General features: G+C 37.3%; 1 protein-coding gene across 1 annotated transcript in view; it reads left to right on the forward strand.

The window, feature by feature from the left end:
- The first annotated feature begins 5336 nt into the window (after positions 1-5336).
- Positions 5337-12374, forward strand: part of LOC100716022 (broad substrate specificity ATP-binding cassette transporter ABCG2-like) — a 42252-nt gene continuing 35214 nt past the window's right edge. The window contains 2 exon segments of the mRNA XM_063247250.1: positions 5337-5451; positions 5831-5910. The gene's annotated coding sequence lies outside the window, so the exon portion shown is untranslated.

Raw genomic sequence — 12374 nt, forward strand, 5'->3', positions numbered from 1 at the left:
CATTTCTTACACTAGGGAAACTATTCGGTATTTATACATGTGAGACTGATTTATTTCACTTATGAGTATGGTCTCAAGCTGTGTCCATTTACATATAAATGTCTCAATGTGGTCATTCTTTATAGCCGAGTAGTCCTACATTGTATAAAAATACCACAACTTTTTTATCCATTCTTCAGTCGATGGACACTTAGGTTGTTTCCAAGATATGGCTATTACAAATTGTGCTGCTATAAGCATAAGTGCACATATATCACTGTGATATGATGCTTTCAGTTCTTCTGGGAATATGCCTAGAAGTGGAATAGCTAAGTCAAATGGGGCTTCCAGTCCTAGTTTTCTGAGAAATCTCCAGAGTGACCTCCACAATGGTTGCACTCGTCTACACTCCCACCAACAGTGTAGGAGAGTTCCTTTTTCCCCACAGCCTCTCCAGCATTTGTTGGTGATGGTTTTCTTGATCCTGGCCATTCTTTCAGGAGTGAGATGAAATCTCAGTGTGGTTTTAATTTGCATTTCTGTAATGACCAATGATGATGAACATTTTTTCACATATTTATTTGCTGTTTGTATTTCTTTATCTGAGAATTGTTTATTTATCTCAGATGCCGATTTTTGGATGGGGTCTTTGAATTTTTGGGGTCTGATTTTTTTTTAATCCTTTATATGTTTTAGACAGAAGTCCTTTGTCTGAGGGGCAGTTCACTAAGATTTTTTCCCAGTTTGTGGGTTTTCTTCTCACCATGCTAGAGACTTCTTTTGAAGTGCAGAAACTTTTTAATAAGATGTGATCCCAGTTATTGATTCTGGGAAGTATTTCCCATGAGGTTTGAGTCCTGTTCATGAATTCTCTACCTACTCCTATATCTTCAAGGTTTTTACACAATTTGTCTTCCAATAGATTTAGTGTTTCTGTTTTAATATTTAGATCTTTGATCTGTTTAGATTTTATTTTAGTACATGGTGATAGGCATGGGTCTAGTTTTAGTTTTCGACATATGGAGAGCCAGTTTTTCCAGCACCATTTGTTAAAGAGACTGTTGTTCTCCCAGTGAATATGTTTGGCCCCTTTATCGAAAATAAGGTGGTTGAGTGTGTTTGTAGTTGTGGTTGTATCTTCCAATCGATTCCACTGATCTTCAGCTCTGTTTTGGTTCCAGTACCATGTTGATTTTACTACGGTTGTTTTGTACTATTACTTCAAGTCAGCGATTGTGATGCCTCCTGCTTTGTCTTTGCTTTGGTGCATTGAGACCATTTAAAGGTTATAACTGTTATATATTGGTTTATTATTGACCTGTTATCTTTCTGCTGTTGCATCTTTGTCTTTCAGTTCTGTTTAACTCTCTGCTTTGTTTAGTGGTTTTTTCGTAGATGCATCTAGGCTGTTTTTCAGTATTCTTTGCAGGGTTGGCTTGGTGATCATGTAGTTTTTCAGCTGTTCTTTGTCATGGAAGTATCTTACTTCTCCATCCATTTTGAAGGACAGTTTTGCAGGATACATCAGCCTAGGTTGGAAATCATTTTCCTTTGGGATCTGAAATACTTTGCTCCATGTTCTTGACTTTATTGTTTCTGCTGAGAAGTCTGCTGTGATTCTGATAGGTTTTTTTTTTTATAGGTGATCTGTCTTTTCTTTCTTACAGCTTTTAATATTCTATTCTTTTGTTCGATTTCTGGGATGGCCATTACTATATGTCTGGGTGTAGTTTTATTTTGGTTATGGTTATTTGGAGTTCTTTATGCTTCATTGATCTTGATATCGGTTTCCAATCTCATGTTTCGGAAATTTTCAGCTATTACTTCTCTAACTATCGTCTTGATATCCTTTATGTTGCTCCCTTCTTGTTCATTTATCCCTATTAACCTTATGTTGTTCCTCTTTGTGTCATCTTTCAAGTGGTGAATTATTATTTTCTGATTTCTTGTTATTTTTAAAAGGTCTTTGCTTTCCTGTTCACTGGCTGAAACCTTGTCTTCAAGGTGTGAAATTCTATCTTCATATTCTAATGTGGTTTTTACAACTTTCGATGGAGTTTTTGATTTCCTGTATATCTCTTTGCATCTGCTTTATATATTCTCTTTGTTTCTTATATTGTTCATCCAGGGATTCTATCTGTTTGTTTATCTCCTCAAATTTTTTAACTGTGTCTCCTTTAGATCTGTTCAGTGTCTCCTTCATTTCTTTTATCATTTCTTATTTTACCTGAGAGATTATTTCTAGTTTGATTTCCTTTAAGGCTTCCCTGAGTTACTTGTTTATTTCAGTTACTATTATTTCAGGTATGTGGCATATATTGTCTTCTATGCACTTGGCTCCTAGGCTTTCTTAGGATGGGCTGGATGCTTGAGACTGCATTTTGGTCTTTTGTTTTGTCATTTTCCTATATTTTTGAGCTTCAAGTATTGTTCCAAGTGAGGTAGAGAGGTCAGCCAGGCTGGGACAGAATTCCCTGCCCCCTCCTTACTCACTGATTTCGACAGGAAGCTGGATCCTGGGCCTCAGGGGAAGAAAACAGTTTGATGGGCTGGAGCAGGGTTCCCTGCCTTTGCTGGACTTACTCAACCAACAGGAAGCCAGATCCTGGGCCCCAGGGGAAGAATACAGATCACTGGGAATCTTAGTTACTTTTTTATTTCTGGGACAAAATGTCCAACACTTTCAAGTTTAAAGAAAAGAAGTTCACAGTGTTTCATTCACAGTGTTATTCCACAATTGCCTCATTTTAAGGCAAAAAGAGGATGAGAGGAAACATGGGGGAGAGAAAGGTGGTCACACATGGTAGCCAAGAATCAGCAAGAAAAATGGAGAGGTAAGAAGGAGATACACTCTTCCAGATCCTGACCCTTCTGACCGGTCCTACATATAATGATGAGAATTTCAGGGACATTTTCGATCCAAACCTTAAAATTTTTCCTGGCCCCTCAAAAACTCATGTGAATCTCATTATACAAAATGTTCTCAGTTCATCTCTAACAGTTGCCAAAATCTTTAATAGATTCAACAAGACCAACTCCAAAGTCTCATCTGAGACTTAAAGCAAATTGGTATCTGTGAGCCTATTAAAAATAAAATTAAAAATAAAGTTAAACACTTTCAGCATACAAATGCATAGGGCAAACATCATTATTCCCAAAGGAATAAATAGGCAGATGAAAAGGAACAGAATCAAAATAAGCTGATACTTAGTAGGGCAAATGTTAAGTTCTTTAGTTCCATGTTTGACACTGTGGGCAGATTGTTGTGAGACATAATCTCCAAAGGGTTTAGAAAGCTCCAGTGCTATGATCTTGCTGATTCTTCTCCCATGAATTCTTTTTTGCAATGGCTTCCATCACTACCTGTGGCATTCCTTACCAGATATTTCATGTTCTTTTTATCTCCAAATTTTGGGGCCTCCTCTGTACCTTTTGACTTTATTCTCATAGCTTCACACACTGTGCTTTTTACAAGATATGGCACAGTATCTTATCTGGTTATTCAAGTTTGCTGGCCTCCCAGGATTTCAACAATATGTGTGGAAATCTCTATTACTCCATAACTCTTGCATTTTGGATGTCCATAACCCAAGCTCTGTCAGGATGATGCCAAGGTTTCCTGCTAGCTTGATAACAAACCAGGCCTTTTCAGTCATGGCTGTAGAGGCCTCTGAGTACATGGATATCTGAAAATTGTGAAGTGAATCTCATGGATTCAGTGAAATTCAAGACACGTAAGATATGCTTGATGAAGTTTGGAACTAACAGAAATTCAGTCAGCAAAAGCTAGTCTCAATGCAAAAAATATAAAATAAAATGCTTTGTAAATTAGGCCAAAATAAAGTAGAAATGCCTTTGCTATAATTTGTTCTCTAAAACAAATTAAAACAACAAATAAAATGAGTTAAAGAAACCAAAACCTATTTTGCTTAAGGATGTGACTCAGTATTGTAGTGTCTCTTTATATATACCTTATATCAATTCTTTACTTTGAAACAAAGTCCAGTTTTGCTTATCAAACTTTTCTGTGTCCCTTATATCAAATGTAGCCTATCATGCTGAGGAAAAAAGGAAAGGCATTATTGCCACTATCAGGAGTAAACTGTAATTTTTTTGCACAGTACTGTAACACAGCTGTTTTTATGTATAGATTTTTAGTATATGCATTGATATACATGTATATGTATGTGTGTATGTATATATTTGGAAAGAGAGAGAGATTGCAATATAAATATATATTAAATATTTTACCCCTTTGGGCTAGGACCTGAAACTCAGTCCCATGCCCTTTATCACAGAAAATTCTGCTGCCTTCTCATTTGTTCATATAATTTCATAATTGTATATTCAAATTAGTTGTTGTTTCATTTTGCTTACTCATGTTTTTTTCTGTTTTATATGCCCATTCCCAATTTATGAGTATTCAGAGAGAGAGGGAGGGAGGAAAAGAGAGAGAGATAGACAGAGAGGGGGAGAGAGAGCAAGAGAGAAAGAAAGAGAGAGTTCGATTCCCTCTTGAATCTTCCCTCCCAGTTTGTTATCAAAATAGTTATTAAGAACAGAATTTGAGAGAGTTACCATAACTGAGGCTTAAAACAAAACCAGAAAACATCTATTTCTGTGTGATTCTTTATGAGTGGACAAACTGCTAGAACTGAAGCTAGGCAAATAAATAGATGAAAATGTTAAAGTTATTTTAAAATACATGGTAGGATGTTTTCAGCATTCTAAACCATTATGTACAATTAATTTCCTTCTCTAAGCTTTTTGCTGGAACTTTGCTCTATTGGTGAACAATTAGCAAGAATTCCTAGCTTCCATCTAAATAAGTAACCAGTTGTCTGAATGACTTTTTTTGGTGTGGCAAAGCAGAAACATCTCTGTGATGAGGCTCATTTATGAGGGCAGATGTTGGCCCTGATACCCAGCTAGTTTCCTGAACCCCTGGTCACTTTCTAGGGGTTCCTAAGCCTCAAAATAGTGCAAGTAAGTGTGTGCTGGATCCTAATAGAAATAACTTTCAGTGTTTCAGTTCCTTATTTTATGGGACTTGGGGCACAGACCCTCAATTCATTGTCCAAGAAAGGACTACTGCCCTTTCACCTTGGGGTGGGGCAAACTGTGTGTTCAGATGAGGTCTTCATTAACCAGGAACCCTGATGGAGGCAGGGGATTGTATGCATTTGGAAAAGTCACCCAGGCAAAAGCAATGGGTTTGTAGCTAGGTACACTGGGAGTCTTGGCACCCAAGGAACAGTATTGGTCTCTGTCCAATGGGCGGCTCAGCTCCCAGAGTACCCCACCCTTATCTCACCCTGACAGGCATCGTCACCCAACCAAGGAACAGAGGGTGCCACCTTTGCCACAGTGACTCCCAAAGCCGTGCAGTATCCTGAATATCCCTCTCCTGAAGCTCACCCTGAGTCTTCCACCAACCCAAGTGTGCATGCAGCATCTCCTGAACCCTCTGTGGTGAGTCCCCAGACCGGGAATGGAAAGGGTGTGGGCCTGTCCTAGTCTCCTATGTCCCCATGGATGGAGCATGAGGACAGAGGGATCCACAGCCCTGAGGGATACAGGGAAATAGGAAGGCATGGGAGCAGGGATACTCCAGGAGGTCTGCAGGATATGATACAACTGGAGGCCCAGCCTGGGCGCTGACTATACATACAGCTAAAGACTGAGGCGTGAGGGCCACTTGAACTGGGGAGTTTGTGGGCAACTGCAAAGCATAAAATACTATTAAAGTGACACAAGTACAGCACAGATGCTTCCTGTCATTACTTGGAATCTGCTCTCTAGGTACCATTTAGCAGTTTCCTTAACTTCTCTCAACTATTTTTTTTTTAAGTTTTTTAATCAGTGGTTGCTGAGTCACTGCCTTTGAGTTCTGAGATCCCAGCCCGTGTGATGTAAACTGCTGTGGAGTCAGTGAGTAAATTTAAGATATGTAGATGAAAGGAAAGTTTGTGGTTTTGTGTGTATATTTTATTAGAAAATAGTGCACTGCTCAATATAGAACACTGTCCTGTCATCCCTCACAGACTCCTTGGAAAGTGACTAAGAAATAGAAACTGATAATTCTCTCTCTCTCTCTCTCTCTCTCTCTCTCTCTCTCTGTCTCTCTCTCTGGGTGGGGGCATGTGTGTTTGCATGTTTCTTGTAAGTGATAAGGCTGTGCAACTGATTCTGGGTCTGGGCCAGTTGGTAAGGGTAACCCTTCTGCTTTCCTGTAAATGTGTGAAGACAAATGTAGTTGAAGCAAGATCAGGAAGAGCTTCCTCAGAAAGAAGGCCACCAGTGTTAAAAGACAAATTTGGTAGCAATAATACTTTAAAGAAACCTACCAGTCAGTTGCATTTTCTTATCCCGGGACATACGATTGTTCACGTTTGGTTCTTTTACTACAGTATTTGATTTTCTTTTTGTATTTTTCCATGAATAGTTGAGTTGAATATTTAATTATCAAAATGTATGAACTCTTAATAATTCTAATTAAGATAGAATTTTAAGCAATCAAAACAAAAAAGAACCAAACCATTAGAATACAGTTCTTTCAGTGTTTGTATTATTTCATGTTTTGTTTCCTTGCATAATAATACAAATAGAATGCCTCTTCCTTTTTCATAAAAACATAAAGATTCAACATAAAATAAAATGTTGGGTATCTTTGCTCTAGGTCCTGGATATTATTTAATAACTCCTTTCTTTTGCATCACAGAGTATTAAAGTACCATGCACTCATGCAAAATCTATTTCTGAACTTAACATTGTTGTGTAATTGCACCGTGTCTATGAAGCATTTAAAGTGATTGTGAGCATAAATGGAAGATAAATTACAGCCCAGCATGAAAATATGCCAAGAAGAAGTATATTTAGGATAGCCATAGTGGATCTAAGGGTCCTTTCTGCCTAACAAATTTGCATACTAATAAAAGGGAAACACTAGTCATATATTTTGGTGCCAATAATGGAAAAAACATGTTGGCTATTCAGTGAAGCTTTTCCTCATTTACTTTTAGAGGAAATGTCATATATGTCTATCACACGGGGATGTAGAGGAGACAGAAAATGGAATGGGGGAGCAGCCTCAGTGCTGTTCTATAACTCACATGTGCTTTCTTAAAGAGCTTGTGTTGTTGTCATCATTCTTAACCTAAGTGTTCTGGCACACATTAGGATCTGGTCCTATATGGGATTTGCCTACTGAGCCTTATTCAATAACAAAGCTAGAAATTATGGAAGGATACTTGGACCTCATGTTTCATAAACACTCTCCAAATATTTATATCAAGAAAATATTTTAAAAGTTTTTCAATTGGTGCATAGTAATTAACCATATCTATTGTGTTTATGTAACATTTAAATTCACATATATAATATGAAATGGTCACCTTAGTATAGCTCATATTTGTCACCTGAGACAATTTATCCATAGTTTTGGTGGCAGTCTGATTCTGATAGATTATGTCAAGTGAAATGATCACATTGTTTGCCTGCTGTGGCAGTAATTTTATATCAGGGTGTACATCCCTTCCTTTCTTCCAATTGTCTGTGTTTGTTGTCAATCTTCTCTGAATGATAGATGTTACTCTTTCTCTATTCAACGATGTTGGATTGCTCTGTGGCAATAATTTTGGATTGAAATGTTTCCATAAAAATTAAGGGACCCCAAAACTACTCTTTGAATATCTATAGGTGTATCAATTAGGACTCATTATAGGAATGCAGATTATATATATATATATATATATATATATATAGAGAGAGAGAGAGAGAGAGAGAGAGAGAGACAGAGACAGAGACAGAGACAGAGACTGAGAGATGTAGATATATGATATTAAATGACTAGCGGCAGATTGAGGGGTGGAAGAATGTAAAAGGACCATATGCAGGCTGGAGAGTGGGATAGTACAGTAAAATGTAGAAAACTTGTGGCTCTCTACATAGGCCTTAGTGATCTACATCAGGAAAATAAGTGTCTGCATTTAATGGATAGAGTCTGAACTGGAAGCCTAGAGATGGATCTCAAAAGGCCAAGGTGATTACTGAAACTTTTACAAAGTGTCAGAAATGGGGGTTTCTCTTTCTATTATTTTTTTCTCCATCCAGGCTGTAAGCCTATTGATTGGTGCTTTCCACATCCAGTACAGGTCTTCCTGCTTTAGTGAGTTCATCATCTGGACAAACTCAAAGCTCTACTAAAACAATAAACTAGTTATTTCTCATTCAAATTGACTCTACAGCTAACACAATCCACTCCTTGTCAAATTAGTCATCAGAAATGTTTCCTCAAGCAATTAATATGTGTCCTTTATCTTCTTAGAAGGGTCGGATTTCCCTATAATTGTTTCTATTTTTACTCTGTCCTTGCAACCAGGATGAGCCACACTAAGAGTGTTGTTTTATGGGCACAAATGTTTGCTAGTGTGCACCAACAGTTGCATTGCTGAGTGCATTGAGTTCCCTACATAGGCAGTTGAGGTCCTCTCATGCTTAAGCAATATACTTCAGGTACAAAATCAAATTCATAATTAACCAGAACATGGTATTATTTGCACACAAATGAAAATGCACTGATTTTCTCTCTCTAAGGGCCAATGTCATAGTTACTTTTCTTATTTCTGAGTTAAAATGCTGTGTCCAGCATAGCTCCCTAAGTTCCTAGGGGTTTGAGGGTGGTAAAAGGATCTTGGGAGGATGGAGAAATAAATATGAGTCATTTAAGTGTAGAAATACAGAAAGCAGAGGTCAGGTGGAGCCCTCACACTGAGTAGGAAGAAAAGAACTGCTCAACCACCACTTATTTATACATTATTTATACAGGGAACCTGCTCTGCCCAGCAACCTGCCTGCAAAGGTAGCCTCAGGACACTTCACATTCTCTGAGCTAGAGTGGCTGTTCAGTTCCTCAGCCTCAGGTGCACTTTGTTTTTGGGAAAGGCTTTGCTCCCACCCCAAACCTATGATCCACCTCCAGCTTCTGCCCTCCCCCACAAAATATGAAGCACCCTAAGTTAAAGGAGAAAAACGTTATTTCAGCTCATAATTTTTAAAGGTTGAAGTCCAAAGTCAGTTGGCTCCATGGCACGCGGCAGGAGAGAGGGGCATCAAAAATGAGAAATAGTTCATATTATGGCATGGTAGGCTGTAGTCATCAAGCCGCAGTCATAGCAAGACTTCCTTCTTTCTGTCCCTTTCTGTTCCATCCTGACTACAAACCTACTGATTGGTGCCAGCTACACCCAGGGCAGGGCTTCTATTATCTATACCTTAATCCCAGTATCATTCCTTTAATCAGTATTCTCACACCCTAATCCAAGCCTCCTTAAAACTTACACATCTAGGATTGCATGAAGGTCTGAGAGACATTTAGGTACAAGTCATGCAAAATGCAAAGTTTTTCATTGGGTGACGCTCATTACTAACATTTAAGAATTTAACCATGTATTACAGGCTTGGTAATAATTGAGAACCAGTATTAAATCTATCAAAGTTATGTTACAAAGGATGCATATTAGCAAAATAAGAGAAAACAATTACAATTTCCATCCAAGTGGTCATATGCTCATCTTGGCCTTTAGCAAGCACTTCAGCAAGTCTTTTTCTTTTTTTTTTTTTCTTTTCTTTTCTTTCTTTCCTTTTTTTTTGATGGAGGGATGGCCCATACTTTCAGTCTTGAAGGTGCTAGGTCATTTGTCATCCTATCTGGCTTGGGTTGTTATAATTTCCCTTTGACCTTATTAACCAGATGTGGTAATATTAGAAGGACTCCGAAGAGATATCTGAACTTCATACATATTCTTCACTTCATCTATAGTGGAGTAATCATCCAATTTTTGCTTGATAGTGTAAATTAATCTCCCCTATGAACATCATTACTCCCTTGTTCACAGCTTGTTCACAGCTTGTTTACAGAGGCATGTGGAGAACAAAATGACCAAAGGAAGTTTTAGATTCTAGTTCTGTGGAATCATGGTGCTTCCTGGCTCATGTCTTCCCTCATCTGGAACTAAAACTTCTAAGCCAACAGAGCAAAAGATCATGAGAAAAGAAATTAGAAATTTTGCTGGTGGAGCACTTGTAGTAATGTTGAGTGGTACTAATCCCACAAACTGTGCTGTTATGAGCATAGATGTACATATATTGCTGTGGCACAATGTTTTCAATTTTTCTGAGAAAATATTCTGAAGAGAATGGCTGAATTGAATGGGACCCCTACTATTAGCTTTTGAGGAATCTTCACACTGATTTCTGCAATAGTTATACCAGTTTGCATCCATAACAACAGTAGAGAAATGTTTCTATTCCCCCACAGTCCCACAAATATTTCTTATATGTTGATTTCTTGAGAACAGCCATTCTTTATGGAGTGAGATGGAAACTCAGTGTTGCTTTAATTTCAAAAAAAAAAAATCAAGGATAGTTATTCTCTTTGCATATGGTATGAACTTCAAACCAGAAATGATCAAGAGAGATAAAGAATGTCACTTCATACTTGTTAGGGGAAAAATTCAAGAGGAAGAGATAATAGTCAATGAAGATACATGTATCAAATATGGTAGCAGGCAACTATATAAGACAAATAATAATAGATATAAAAATCAAATATGCAATATCACAGTTATAATGGTGGTCCTTAGTACCCCACTGAAACCAAGAGACAGATTAACTAGATAAAAAGTCAGCAAAGAAATAACAACTGCATCAAACCCAAGAACAAATGGACTTAACAGATGTTTACAGAATGTTCCACCTAGTAACACTGGAATACACATTTTTCTTATCTGCACAGGGGACCCCCTAAAATAGTCCATATGCTAGCTATTAGAACATGCTCAGGTTAATGCATGGGAATTGAAAGTGTCCCATGCCTATTATCTGACCATTGTGCACTGACATTAGAAATTAATGACAAAAGAATCTATAAAACCTATATAAACACATGGAAATTATATAACACCCTCCTGAACAACCAATGGATAACATATTAAATTAAAGAATAAATTAAACAGCATCTATAATTAAATGAAAATGCAGATAAAACATACTAGAACTGTGGGACACAATAAAAGCAGTCCTAAGAGGAAAATATATAGCAGCGACATCTCACATCAGGAAAACAGACTGAGCATAAATAAACAACCTAATTCTGCACCCTTAGCTTCTAGAAAAAAATGAGCAAATCAAACCCACAGCTCATAGAAGGGAGGCAATTATAAGGAACAGAACAGAACAGAAATTAATGAAATTGAGAAAACAGTACAATTAATTAATGACCTGAAGAGTTGGTTTTTTGGAAGAATAAATAAAACTGATAAAGCCCTAGCCAACCTTATCAAGAAGAAGAAAGAAAAAAAAACTTAAATTCATACAATGAAGAATAAAGAGGGTGAAAAAATTACCACAGATCCTGTGGAAATTCAGATGGTCATCAATACCTACTTTGGAAAACTTCACTCATAGACTGGAAAACACAGAAGAAATGGACAGGTTCCTAGAAACAAATGGACTTCCAAAGCTGAATTAAGAAGATATAAAAATTATAAATGATCCAATATCAATTACTGAAATTTAAAAGGAAAGCTTATTTGTTTGTGATGATTTTATTTGTACCTTTGTGCATATGTAAGTGTCTGCCATCATTAAGCTCCTTTTCTCGTCAGTTTTGTTGTTTGCTACACAAAGTGCCCTATAGTTAACATTTAAGGATGTTAAATTTCATTTCAACTTAGTTAGCTAAGTTTTTCAAAAATCCACTGGATTCAAGGCAACAACCTCATGGCAGAGGAAATCTTGTTCATTTAATACCATATGGCTGACGACGGGAAAGAGTGCCTGTAAGAGATATTTCTTAGGTGATAATCTGTGTTTTCTTTTGTTTTCTTGAGCATTAGTCAGTTTTATTAATATCACCATTTGATAACTCCAGTCTAGATTATTAGTTGGTCTACTTCTGTGTTTTCTTTCTTGGATATTTAGATCTGCTTTTCTGCATGCATGGTAATTTCAACTGAAGAAGTGGATAGAAGTATGTTTTTTGAGAGAGGAGTATCCTTTCTTTTTTTTAAAGACTGAGCAAATCACATGAGGAAGCATACTTGGGACTGTTTTCTTTCTGCCCATTTTCGCAGGTCATAGGTGTTCCAATCTAAAAAGTTTTGTGTTTGCAGGACTGTTAATCTTGTATAAGGCTGTAAGTGCAAGTAACCCTAAGCTGAGAGACTGCTGATCATTTGCTCAGGTTTTTCAAGCATTTAAGAGGACCCTCAGGAATCTTCTTTCCGCTTGGTTTCCTGAAATATTCCTCACAGAGGTACAGGTTGCTTGTGCAAATATCATGTGGGAAAATCTGTACAGGATGCTGAGTTTTCTTCAGGACTGAACATGTCTTC

This window comes from Cavia porcellus, unplaced genomic scaffold (assembly GCF_034190915.1).
Source record: "Cavia porcellus strain 051 isolate PalLab524CR breed Dunkin Hartley unplaced genomic scaffold, mCavPor4.1 scaffold_4, whole genome shotgun sequence".
NCBI lineage: Eukaryota > Metazoa > Chordata > Mammalia > Rodentia > Caviidae > Cavia > Cavia porcellus.